At 33.1% G+C, this 14608-nt stretch overlaps 1 protein-coding gene and 1 long non-coding RNA gene across 3 annotated transcripts in view; both read left to right on the forward strand.

Annotated features, from left to right (window-relative positions):
• CASK (peripheral plasma membrane protein CASK) overlaps positions 1-14608 on the forward strand; it is a 608377-nt gene that overhangs the window by 235295 nt on the left and 358474 nt on the right. The window lies entirely within an intron of this gene.
• LOC146994920 (uncharacterized) lies at positions 9477-12122 on the forward strand. The gene is made up of 2 exons (XR_015043372.1): positions 9477-10538; positions 10591-12122. It is a non-coding gene; the product is annotated as an uncharacterized LOC146994920 (long non-coding RNA).

Here is a 14608-nt window from a genome sequence, read left to right on the forward strand (position 1 = left end):
TGATTAGCGTAGATGTTTGTAAAAGCTGTTTCGTCATTCAAAGTTTTTCATATTCAGTTAGTTAACCACAGTTTGGTGAAAAATAATCTGAAAATTAGTTTAGTGTATTTCCCCATTTAGATGGAATAATTTTATAAATTTAAGTATATGTTATTAACATTTATTTCGTTCCAGAAAGAGATAATGAATAAATAATGAATATGCATCGAAGCTGACATGTAAAACTAATAAAAGAAATTTCTGAAGAGTTTGGATTACTATTAAAATTTACTAGTTCTATATTTAACCCTCGGTGAACTCTGGTTTATACGCTGAAAGTTTAGTTATGCGTGGGATGTTTTTAAAAATTCGCTTGAAAATCTTTCCGATATTTACGGTTTTGAAAAGCAAAAATTTAAATCGTCAGAGGTATTTCCAGAGTATGTAGTATGCATGGTTATAAGGTGTTTTCTTCCTCCTTCCAGCATGCCTTCGTGGTGTAATGGTAGCATACTCGGCACGTATTCGAGAGGTCTAGGTTCGAGTTCCGGCTAGGGCATTGCTCATTTTTCATATATCTCGTTTCAAAATAACATAATGACTCTACAAGGCATTAACCTATTTTATAATTATGAGTTCATTCTTTATAAGTGTCTATTTAAAGCACCGGATAAGATGTGTCATACACGCCTGGAAATTTTGCCAATCTGTTAAACTGAAGTAAAATTATGTCCCAAAATTATATGTTATTTTTCATAAATTTTATTATAATATTATAAATTTTAAATTATGCCCTAAGTTCGATACGAAGTATCACTAGTTAAGCTGAGATGGTTCCAGGAAGCAGAGGAAAATCATATCATTTCAAGAAAACTGTGAGTAACTTGATATGTACTGTAGATTATTTTAAGCAAAAAAAGTTTCCGATGCAGTGTTATGAGTATGGCTGTAATGAAAAATTTATGACTGCTACAGTGAAACTATCCTATGGATTAATTTACTTGGCTATAAGGTTTGCATATAGTATTTATACTTTGTTATCAACACATGTACTTAATTTTTTTATTATCTTCCGATTTTGCTATTAATAATACGCTCGTATAATATTTTGTGTATTAGATTACATTATTTATACAGATATTGACAGCGCGACGATTTATCTTTCAAAAATGATTTAGGTTTACAATATCAATACACTTCTTTAACACTAAATATATTACTTTTCTTATTGCTTATGCTTTCTTATTGCTTATGCTTATAAAATGAGTTTTCTGTGACATTATTAACAGTCTTTTGGTGAATCAAAAATTAAACGTGTTTTGCCTCTGTGAGGGTTGCTGATGCTCCTTGTTTTTAATGTGGTCCGAGATTGGACTATAAAAATATAAAATGTGCTTATATGAATATATTAGCTTCAGATGCATTCATATTCTTCAAAACTGCCGTAGTACCGAACAATTTAGAGTTTTAAAATACACATTTATTTTAGAGATACTGTGTATGTTCTATCATTTAACAGAAAAGAAAAAAAAAAAAATATATCCTTAAAAGTGAAATTTTGCAGAAAGGCATGTCTAATGCTATTATTTATTATATTATTAGGCATGTCTAATGCTATATTATGTATTGTTACATCAGCTTTCAGTTGACAACTTGGATATAACTGCTTTACTATTGATAAATGTCATACAGTATAAATTCATCTTTGGTTCGCTGAATCAAAGCGACTACGTAAAGCTTCCTTATTTTGTTCAATACGCATTTGTTCATAGGATGGGTTTGATGTGTGTCTAGTACTGTTATTGTTAACATCCACCATGATAGATATCTCTTTTGCCAATAAAGTCTTTAGTCTTAGCTTTTTAGTTGTTTCAGTATACAGAACGTAAACAGTATAAACATACATAACTTGGTTCAGCCCATTGACTGTTAGGTATATTTAGCGATGTATTAGGAACCGTAGAATTTATTGCAGGCCTCAATGGCATTTAAAAAATATATGAAAAATTAGGTAACTAGAGATTTGTGCATACAAGTAATGCTACCTACTATTTATATGCTTATACCTTGTTAAAGTATATTACGGCTTTTTTCCAACTTTAAAAAAAAAACTTTAGTTTATGTTACGTGTAATTAATTTACTTAATTCATTTTAGAAAGTACTTTTTATATGCTTTTTAATAAACTCTGTATATTTCATACAAGTTATTGCAATTTTCGAAAATTACCTCTTTACCTAGGTGAAACAATGGACAATATTGTCCGATCGAAAAGGTCTTAAAATATTTGAAAACTCTGACATAGATAGCGATTAACAAATTTTTTCTCACTTGTGATTCCTTTTTTTTGGTGAAATTTTTCTTGTTAATAAGTTCTTAAGAAGTTTTTGATAACTGCAGACATATTTATAAGGTGAATGGTGATTATAAAGAAAGAAATAAATTTATATTTTAAAAATAATTTATATGCATGTACAAAGCTTAATTGAAAGAAACACCGAGATTTTTAAAATACAGGATCATAAAAGAATAATGTTCAATCACTGTAAGAATTTTGTAATATTCGTTTTTTAAATGAAAAATTTAAATACCTAATTAATCATACAAATTTTATAGTACCTGTGGTACGCTCTGAAACATTCAGGACCCATTCCCGCGCCGTAAATCGTGACTTATCATTGAGAAACAATATACAGGGTGGTTCAAAACTATATGTCAAAAATGTAAAGGCATGTAGAGGGCTCTGAATAAGCCGATTTCGTATAGGAATGTGTGTGTGCGATAATGCCGCATTAAAGCACTCGCACGTAAAGCAGTATGAATCACAGGAAACTGAGAAAACAAGAAAAGACAAAAGAAAATCGGTGGTCGATTGCATTTATTGCCATCAGATGTCTCTGTATTTAAGTAACGAGATTTGGATTCTTAAAATATTTAAATTCCATGTTATTGGAAATTTTTATTTCTGCTTATGAACAGTGAAAGTAAAGTACGCTAGCAATTTTTAGATAAGTAAAGTTATAATGAACATCATTAATTGCATAGAAACTGAAGTAAAGTTTTAAAAATTTCTTTGCGTTTCTAGAAGCCTTAAATATTAATGAAATAATATATATATTATTAAAACTAAAATGTAATGTTACTGAAAAAATAAATAAATAAATAAATATAAATAAAAAAGTTAAACGAATTAAAAAATAGTTGGTACTTTAAAAATACGGAGGAACTGTAAAGAAAGGTTCACAATATTTACACAAAATTTGTTATGCTTGTAATACCGCTGACTGCCATGTGAGATGCATATTTTTAAAATATGCCCAAATTTGGGGAGAAAGCCGGTAACATATAAAATTTTAGCATCGATTTCTTCATTTTTAATTTCTTCAGGGTCATAGCTGGATAATTTATTAGAAATCTCGTTTGTTTTAAAATGCACTACGCGCAGTTGTATTTTATGCCTAATCCATAAAATATTATTATTAATTAAAAATTTTTTAATTTATATCTCTTTTTATAGAAGATATAAAAATAAGCTATTTCTCTTTATATATATGCGTACACACATTAGGTAAAGAAAATGGATATATTTAATTAATTAATTCCTGCGCTTCTGCTGGAGAGGACTGAATTTAAAAACAATTTTTTTTTTTTTTTTTTTAAGTGTTTTGGGCATTAATACTGTCTCATGTTAATTGGTAGTGAAAGTTTAGAGCTGGAAACAAACAAGTCTAAACACATATATCTACATTCACATAAAAATGAAACGAAAAAATATGTATATATGTATAGGGAACATGCTTTAAATTCGTATTATATAATTTTCAAAATTTTTTGCGAGGAAAATTTAAATAAATAAGAGCATAAATAAAACATTATAGTTAATGCATATAGTAAAATAAATAAATTATAAAACACAAATATATATCAAATTGGAACAAGAAGCTAAGAAATTTGCAGACAGGGTGGAAAAAGCATATGGAATTCGAACTCACGACCCCAAAAGTTAAACCACGTTACCGTCAGCTTTACCACTAAGCTATCATCACACGGGTGTGGTATGCAATTTTGTCTTATATACATCATCAAGTAAATGAATTCATAAAACTAAATTTTTGGGTCCTATTTCATTTGCTATGGTCTAAAAAATTCACTACAGTTTGTTCTTCAGCATCTAGGACATTTCTTACAAAAAACATTATCTTTTAAAGTGGCATTCCAATTGAAGTTAAACGGGCTGCTAAAAATATATTCCACGTGCTTACACATATATGTTAGCCAAAAAGATATATTTATAAATAGAGAAATACAAATTTTACATACTCTTCAATGCAGTGGAATATTTAAAAGGGCTATCAAATTTAATTTATAATTAACTCTTTTACCTGTTTCAAAAGAGAAAAATAAATCTTTTAATGCTATATCTGATTTGCTATAGCAGTTTTGATATAGTCAGATGTTCATTTTCATTAAGGTAAATGTGTATGCAGAACTAAGAAATAATTGTTAGGACAAATTTTTCTATTTCATGGACTTGGAATTGTAATTTTTGAGCCTGATTTCCTTGAACTGAATTTCTTGAGCGCCTAATTTTCTCTGTGAACTAATACTGTAGTTTCAGTTGTCATATTTTTCTTATCTTTTTTTAACTAAATTCAGCTGATTGCTGTCTTTTTCAGAACGCAGATTTCTCGCTATAATGTTAATTCAGAAAAAGTATTTTTAGCAAAACATTCTTTCCCTAAGCCAGCGTTCATCGCTACTTCTGCCGCCATTAATTTTTGGTGACAACACCTGATTATTCCTTTCTTACCACGTGACCCCCAACGTATCCGCAGACATATGAACATAGTTGAACTTCATCCGTCCGTCATCCGTCACCGCACATCGACCGGATTGCAGATGTCAATCAAAGTGAATTCGCTTGCTGATTGGAGAAACGCATACACACCGCAATGCATATGCAGCAGGGGATTAATATTACCCCAAAAGAAGAAATCCAAGCAGGTTAAATCAGGAGAATTGATCCAGGATTGATCAGGAGATTGGCCAGGGAATTGATCCGCCCCGTCCTATCCAGTGCTGGCCGTAGACAGCGTCCAGGTAATTCTGACGTTCCGCCTGAAGTGAGCTGGGGCTCAATCATGCTGGAACTACACTGGTGTGCAAAACTTAAGCAACAGGTGTTCTTTTTGACATAAATCCACGAGATATCATCTGAGAGACATGAAATTCAGGAATAAGAGACAGCATTCTGTATTTAAACGATGACGAAAGCATAATTGCGCAAAAATGAATACAATACATACAGTATGGAATAAAACAAAAACAGGCTTTATTGAACTCATTATACCGTTACACATGATTGCCTGTATAAGAGGAAGAACAACAAGCAGATGTTCCTTAGTATGGGATATGCCCTCCCCTTACTGCAATGGTTGCTTCTCACCGTCGCCCCATACTCAGCACCAGATTGTCCAACAGATCTTGAGGTGAAAGTGCCCATTCCTCAATCAGCATCTGTTTCAGTTGTTGGGTGTTCGCGGAGGATGTAATCGTGCCTCAAGGCGTCTTCCCAAAGCATCCTACACATGTTCTATGGGGTTTCAATCAGGGGAGTACGCTGGCCAATCCATTCGAATGATATCTTCCCTTTTCAGTAGCTTCTGAACAGCAGGACTCCGGTGTGGCCGTTCATTGCCATCCATAAAAACGAAGTCTGGTCCAACTGCACCTCGGAACAGACGCACATAGGGAAGGATCACCTCCTGACAATAGCAATCTCCAGTTACAGAACTTCTGTCGAAAACGTGGAGCTCTGTTTGCCCGTTCAGCATAATGCCTCTCCAGACGAGATCTCCAGGACACCGTAATGGTCTCTTTCCGTGATGTTACTGAGATTAAACCGTGTCCTTACCTCTCTCCAATATGTTGGCGTTGAGAATCTCTTGGGGCACTAAAACGACTCTCATCCGTAAGGAGGACACGACTGCATTGATGAGATGCCTAGTTTTTGCGCTCCTTGCACCACTCTAAACGGTGGCGCCGATGGACAACTTTCAGAGGGATAAAGCGTTCAGGACGGCGGGCGAATAGGCCATCTTTGTGAAGGCAACCACGACAATTGTCTGTACTGTATACAGCAACCACGACAATTGTCGCCGGTTGCTGTACACAGTTGCTGAGCTGCGGAGCTTGCTGACTGGTTTGGAGCTCTTTTCACCTGTAGGACGATATATCGGTTATCTGCTACAGTTGTTGTTCTGGAGCGGCCACCATCAACCTTTCTAATAGCTGTACCTATGGTTTGGAAGGCTTTCCAAGCCTGCGAAGCGACGCTTTTGTTGATTTCGAAATCTTCAGCCACACTGGTGACACTACGCCCTTCCTCCAGCTTTCCGATCATTCTTCCACTCGTGAAGTCATCCAGATGATTTCTTCTAGCCATATTTCACGAAAGATTTCACTTGTATTTGCAGCGAATGTCTTTAATTGCGTCTTCGTCCTTCCTTTTATGGTAGTCTCGAAGGGAGCGCACGCGGTTTGCGTACGATCACGTAGCCTGTGATATTTTTTTTCGAACATTTGCATATGCATGGCCTTTCTACTGAATTGCGTGTTCATTGTACCGATAGCAAAAACCCCTTTTCTGCAACTGCATGGTTATCTGATTAAAATTTGCATTGTTGCTTAAGTTTTGCACACCAGTGTACATGCGTCTGTAAACAACTGGAGGGACTTGACCAAAAGTTCAGGTAAGACCTCCCTGTACGTTCACTGACCATCTAATCCATTTCCCTGTGCATTTAAGACATACGTAAAATGCATGTCTTAAAGCTTCGCTTTGGTGCTGCTCGAGATCCCTGCATAAAATGAAGAATCCAGGTCAGGTCAGGTCAGGTCAGGTCATACCATTAAACTTCAAGTTTCGTATTAATTAAAATACACTACTTGACCTCTCTATCCAACTATGGGCATTTAGAATGATTGAGTGTGGGTCCCTTAATGGTAGAGCAGCTCTTTTTATACGCCGCACGTTTCAGCGCTCTCTACCGGCTCAACGCGGCATTATCGCACACACATACCTCTATGAAATCTGCTTATTTAGGTCCCCTCTACCTTCCTTTACATTTTTGACATATAGGTTTGAACCATCCTGTATATCCATAATAGTGCTCTGAATCCTGGAAAACGTGCAGCAGGTTTTCATGGTATTTTAACTCAAAATGGAAGCTTTTATTAGATGATTATTTTCATTCAGTCTTCATACTTCTATAAATAAATAGTTGTCCAGTAAAATCATCGCAAAATATTAAAATAAGGTATTTATTTGAATATTTTGATCTAATAAATCAGTTTCTATTTTCTTATTTTGCTCGAAACTTAGAAATTTTGCTCTTTCAGAAACGTGTAACTGATTAAATTATTTTTTCCCATGGTAGTGGGGTCTTTCCAAATGTCCTTTTTTTCTTTTTTTATCAGAGTTTAGGCAGATTGTCCTTGTGTTCTTTGCTATATCCCGTTAATCTAACGTAATAAAAGTAAGTGAATGAAAAAAAGCGTGCAAAATATTAATTCATTCATTTTGTTGCCTGAAATTACTTTTAATATATTTATTAACTGCATTGTATAGGAGAAAAAAAACACAACCATGAATAAGCGGAAAGTCAGTAGATTTTATCTTATTCCAACTCGAGGTAAATCTGAAAAGACATAATCATTTCATATTTACCTCGAGTTTCATCTACGAGTATTTCAGACAATGATAGTTATGATGATATTCTGCTGCGAGGAGGTGATTTATTATCACTTATTTGCGAATTTATGTTAATTTTTTCCCTTCGAAAACATATAAAGCTTCGAATGACAGGAAGAAGCAACTGTATGATTAGATTTAACGATTATTATGATGCTTTATGATTTAGTTCTCCATTTGAAAATTCTCGTATCTTGTATTTTAAAATAAGCAATGTGTTTTCTTTGAAGACTCCTAACCGTGCTTTGCTCTCAAGGGAAATTAGAGGGTACTGTATCAGAATTATTGCGATTTCTCAGGTTTTGACAAACTGGTGAATCAAACGCAGTGCTTCTGTTTTCCGCAAGTGGATGAATCGTCGATTTGTTTCGATTTCATTACATCATGCCATAACATATCTGTGAATGAATAACTCTCCTGAATATACGTTAAACCATGCTTCGCCTTCCATGCGGGGGGAATAGTAATTCATTTGTTGATCAGTTGTTTGGTATGCAGATTTCCAAACGCTATTGAAGGAGAGATCTCTTGGCCAAATGTGAGAGCTGAAGTTAGTTTGATTTAAGAATGGGAATTTTTAGCTCGCCCGCTTTTGATTTCTTATGTGCGGAGTAAAAGTCACGATTGCAAACCAAAGAAGATAACGAAAGTAAGGTAAATAAATCTGATGTTCAGCAGTTGCATGGGTAAAAAGAGTTCCGAGATGATCTAAAATTCTGTCTATTGTCAAATATATTCTAGCTGCCTTTATTAGCAGGCATACTCCTTTCCGCAAGATATTTAAAACGCCGTAAAACGTCTTAGCATTTTCTTCAGTTGATGAAGGAAGCTGAAACAGCCTCAAAGCAAAGAAATGTGTAATTGTATAATTGTGTATGTGTATATATATATGTGTGTGTGTGTAAGATAAAAAATATGAAAGCAGACTTCTAATTTTAATTGCCTATAACCTCTTTTATTTAATTTGGGGACTTCATCTCTCTGTCTTAAAAGTAGCACCATAAGTAACTGCGTCATTCAAATTAATCATGCAATCTTACGTAACGTTTACTTCAGATAGCTCCTGCCCAATCAAAATAATTTTAAACCAAAACTAACTCGAACGGAAACTTGACTTCCTGCCCTTTCCTCTGAAGTACTGCGACACTCTCTCCGTTCTTTCTCACGCTTTCATCCTGTTAAGACGCTGCTGCAATTATCTAGTTTCGCTTCTATCGAAATAGTATGAAAAATGTTCTGAAAATAGGCACGATTGGAGTGCCAGGTGAATTGTGGCCACATATGTGAATTTAAATAAATATGGAATTTAATCCAGCTCGGCTGTTTCTTATTCAAAAAGAATGGAGGCTGTAAGTATCAAGTATCTACGCCATCAGTATTTCTGCACATCTACATCTCAGTGCTCTTGCATCGGTGATTCTATAATTGTGCTAATTAATATTACATATATGTAAAATATGAAAGAAAAATTATTACTTTAATTTGATAATAGCATTTTTATTCCCCGTTTTAATTTGACTATTTCCTATTTTTGTCCTAAAAGTAGAAATTGTTCGTAATGTTGTTTATAATAACTTTCTAGATTGCGTATTCCCAAACTAATCTGTTTCATGTTTTCTTATATAATCATGCTGCAAAGCAGACAGCTCTCGTCCAATCAGATTAAGAATGTTTTTACTATACATATCGCGCTTTAATCATGCATACATGTTTTTTTTTTTTTTTTTTTTTTTTTTTCTTGCTTTACCGTGCTGCTGGTGGCCATGCATCGTTTGAGGCTTTACCCCGTCCTTTATGTAAAGAGGTGTAAACCGTTCAAAATTGTGGGGTGAATATCGTACCAATAACGATAATTTATGAACCTGTTTATGCTTATCAGTTGTTGCTTTATTACGAAATAAAACTATGTTGAAAGTTTTTCTTCTCTGTTATGTCATCTTATGAATCTCCGCAACTCTTTCATTCTGTATACGCCATAAAGAATCTCGGGTTATCTACAGAATTATTACAATTAATATTACAGATATAGTCGACAGGATTCGAACCTATGCGGGGAAACTTCAACCCTAAAATATATACATACATATATATATATATATGTCATAATAAAAGCAAAGGAAATGACGGAACACTGTAGATGCGTGATTAGACCCATATTGAAGAAGAATTTTGATTGCGTAGTATTTAAAGATTGGCAGTCGAGGCAGTTTTAATTCCATTTTTATTTCCAATTGATATTTGTGGCCACAATCACTTGGCACTAGTTGTGCCTTTCCACACAAGATTTACATTTTTATATATTGTTAAGATAGAAAGCAAGCCAGCGAAATTAAATCTTAGCAGAGTAGAGGGCAAAAGCTGAAGTGCGTAGTTATGAAAGAAGGAAGCACGCGAAGAGAAAAGTTTTGGTTTACAAGGTCAGTTTCAGTTCTTAATTATTACGTCATCAGAGTTGCGCGGGCCATAGAAAATGACGCAATGCAGAGAAGTTATTATGATTTTAGAATAAAGAGGAAGAATTAATGTTTTTAGTTATTCTGATTCATATAATTTTATCTTACATATTCCCCCCTTCAAAAAGAAAAAGGCGTAGCGACAGAGAAGCCTTTCGAAAGAGAAAGAGTTAAAGCACTAGCAATTGTAAAATAAAAAAAAAAAAAAAAAAAACATAAATCATAAAATTTAATTTATAAATATCAATTTTTTTAATAAATTTTTAATTTTTAGAGTCCTATTGAATTTTTCAGCATTTCAGTCCAAAAGTCTTTTTGTTTGAGAATTCACATAATCATAATTCTTCAGGGAAGGTTCTTGTTATTACAGAATATCACAAAATAAACTTTTACACAATCAGGGAAGGTTCTTGTTATTACAGAATATCACAAAATAAACTTTTACACAATCATTACTTATAATAAAATGTAATGCACATAAATATTTATGATACTTATTTCCATACTGATAAATTATAATTTAACATTATAAATAATAGGATTAAGATTTTCAGAATTTATGGTTTCACTGTTATCATCTTTCATTTACAATTCCTGATTTTACCAAACTGGAAGCCTCGCAATACTTCTAAACAAACATATCCATCAATAGGGCTGTCCTCTTGAGCTAACCAGTGTGTTCTCTGCACTGGTGGCCCAGGGTGCCTAGACAGTTACTTGAAAAGGCCTCCGTTCCTTTCATTAAGGTAACTGGCCTATGAGAACTGCACTAATACATTCCATAATAAAAAAAATATATAATAATAATAATAATAATAATAATATAAAAAATTACACACACACTCATAAAATGACAGCTTCCAACATTATCTTACTTGAAGAGGGAGAAGGGAACAACTATACAGAGGTAATTACAGACCTCTGTTGAAGGAACCAGTACACCCTCATCATACTATACTTAACACACAATAACCCATAAATTTTAACATGCATTTACCATAACTTCATATTACATATCTGAGCTTAATCCTAGTATCCGGTGCACACGGGATTTGACTACTTTTGGCGACTTTATGATGAGCAGTGAAAACGGGACATATATGATGAGTAGTTAACGGGTCATTCAAAGAAAATATATATTTAAACATAGTATATACTATATATATAGTATATATACTATGTGTGTATATACATATACTATGTGTGTATAGTATATATATAGACGTTCTTTGGGTCATTTTTGGTGTTGGCGATAATTTTCAAAGTCGCGCCAAGGCTGCACCGTATACTAGGATTTTACCCATATCTGTAATAATTTCACTTATTTTTTACACCAACTTCATTTTTAGAATAATTATAAAATTCGTATTTAAAATTCTCAACAAAATTTCAAAAACATAAAAACTTATCTTCATATCCTTACCTATGAATAATTTAAATAGCTTAAAATTAATTACTTAATTTGCTCACACATAGCTATGAAAAATTAGAAAAATTAATGAACAAGAATTTCAGATTTTCTCAAAACAAATTGCAGAAATTTTAACCAAAGTTGAAATGAAAACTATAGAATCCGCAGCACATTAAATAATTTAGTTCCTGAGCTAGATTCACACGAATGTAATAATTTTTGAGCTGTTGAAAAAGCGGAAGTGCAAATAATTTTCTGTCGCACATACTTGCAAACACTAACTCGGATCGACCTTGAACCATAGACCTATGCCTTGAACCCGCTGTAATGCTTAATTCCTAAACGGTAATTCACTGATGATTTCTTTTTCACTAGGCATTCGAACTTCTCAATTTATCGAGAGATTACTTTCAATCTGTAAACACTACGCGTGATTATTTTTTTTGAAGCACTTGCAAAACACAACAGCAGAAGAATGATCTGTTATTTTTTAAACACTGAAAAAAAAAAAAAAAAAAAAAAACAAATTTGATGATTCACTTCTTTCATATTATCTTGGATTTACAAAAAACGATGATTTGAAGAGCTGAACTAAATTTTCCATTGAGGTTTCAGGCTGCAGGAAACTATGCTACCGGCTTAATTGTCACAATAAAAGACGGAACACTGTAGATGCGTGATCAGACCCATATTGAAGAAGAATTTTGATTGCGTAGTATTTAAAGATTGGCAGTCGAGGCAGTTTTAATTCCATTTTTATTTCCAATTGATATTTGTGGCCACAATCACTTGGCACTAGTCGTGCCTTTCCACACAAGATTTACATTTTTATATATTGTTAAGATAGAAAGCAAGCCAGCGAAATTACATCTTAGCAGAGTAGAGGGCAAAAGCTGAAGTGCGTAGTTATGAAAGAAGGAAGCACGCGAAGAGAAAAGTTTTGGTTTACAAGGTCAGTTTCAGTTCTTAATTATTACGTCATCAGAGTTGCGCGGGTCATAGAGTGATCTAGAAATGACGCAATGCAGAGAAGTTATTACGATTTTAGAATAAGAGGAAGAATTAATGTTTTTAGTTATTCTGATTCATATAATTTTATCTTACATATATATATTTTAAGCTTCACGTTACATTTAAAGAAACAGAAAATGATTTTATTTAAAATTTAATGTTGCAGAATTAATCCTTAATTATAGCTATATTCTTCATGTTGCTTGCTGTGATTATAATCACCATGATGTATGAATATAGGTATCTTAAAATTCTGTACCGTAGCTAGAGAAGTTTATTCTTTTAACAATATACTGTAAAACGTTAGATTCCAAGATTATTAGTTTTAATAATTTTCCGTTTTTTATTGTGTTTAATTAATGTACATTTTCTGGGCCAAACTTGTTGAGTAATCTGAAAAACAAAATTTTGTTTCATACGTTGTTGGTTGAAAATAACTTAGAAAATTAAAATACTAGTTTAGAAACTATAGAAATGTATCTAAATTCTTGTGACACGTTCTGTTTAAAATGTTTGGTTATTTATTTTTGCTCACGAGTAGGATGTGACTAAATACACTTTATCCCTCATCAAATTCATCTCTTCGAAAGCATATGATCATGGCCATACCAAATTTCATTCATTTGCTTTGTTTTGCTGAGAGCCATAATCTCTTTGTAATCTGGATCCTGTTTCGTCATGCCACATAGTATTTGTTTTATGGTTCGTTGTCGTTCCATCATATTTCCATTTTACTGCCAAGTTTTACTTTTCGTCAGTGATGAGGATACTTATATATTTGCATTTGAACATATAAGAAAGTAATTTAAAACAAGCTCTGCTTTCAAAATGAAATATAAAATCTGTATTTATGTTTTTAGAGGTAATTCTTACATATGCTGTAAACGTCGATGTTTGTATGGATAATTTTTCATACAAAACGCATTTGAATGTACTTTTAAATCTGTTATATAAGCAGTACGAAAACATAGATACAAACAGCACCTTGGTCAAGCATATGAAAACCAGGATATTTATTGGCTGTGTCGCGATTTGGATCGCACTCTACGATTTTTTCATCTTTTTAAACAATACTTCATATATATATGTAAGATATAACAAAATACGATAGCTGCTTTAAAAATTATTGGCGACCTCAAAATTAACGATTCTAGATTTTATGCTCTCCCTCTAAATTAGTTCGTTCTCCCAAATTCGAGATTTTTCCATGTTGCGTAAAGCTTAATGCAGATACCTCTTGTCCAATCAAAATAATTATAAACCAAAACTTTTCTAACTCGAACTGAATGAAACCTTTGGTTCCCGCCCTACTTCCTTTGAATTGCGGCGTCCACATTCGCTTGAGCTTTGCTTCTGGCAAGACACTTTGCTGCTAGGCTCACTAAAATAACGTCGTACTCTAAAACCCGTGTACATGGAAATTACTGCATTCAACTATGATTAAAAATATCGTATCTACAGAAAGATGATCTGATGTGAATTATGCTGCAATAAAATTATGTTTCGAAACGGACATATCTAGAAGTTTTCGGCTTCTACGTCTCAGTTTTCTTACCTTTTTTAAATTGTTACCACCAAATATTAGAGCCCTGTTTTATTTATATTTAAAGAAATTAAATAATGAAGGAACTGCATACATGTATGTATGTTTCTTTTATTGTGATACAACAACGGTACCTAGAGCCATCCAATTTGGAATGACGTAATCCTACTGAGAATCTGAAAGCCCAAATTTGAGATTTGGGATTTGTTTTATTATTGATTTCATATTTTGTAACACTTTAACGAATTTTTGATTTACAAACTCAACGATTTAAAAGCGAGCAATGGCAACACTCTACGGGGGAAAATAAAAACCTTTTTATCCCCAGTGCGCAGAACTGTGTATCAAAAATTCTTAAGATATGCTCATTTTAAAATTATTTTGCGACATTGCTGTTGAACTGAATTTTATGGTTTCAATGCAAAGAACGTGATATTTAATAAATAAAGGTAACACGCA

The sequence above is a fragment of the Stegodyphus dumicola genome, chromosome 10 (genome assembly GCF_044657685.1).
Source record: "Stegodyphus dumicola isolate Sdum_Otavi_A_Nest chromosome 10, ASM4465768v1".
NCBI lineage: Eukaryota > Metazoa > Arthropoda > Arachnida > Araneae > Eresidae > Stegodyphus > Stegodyphus dumicola.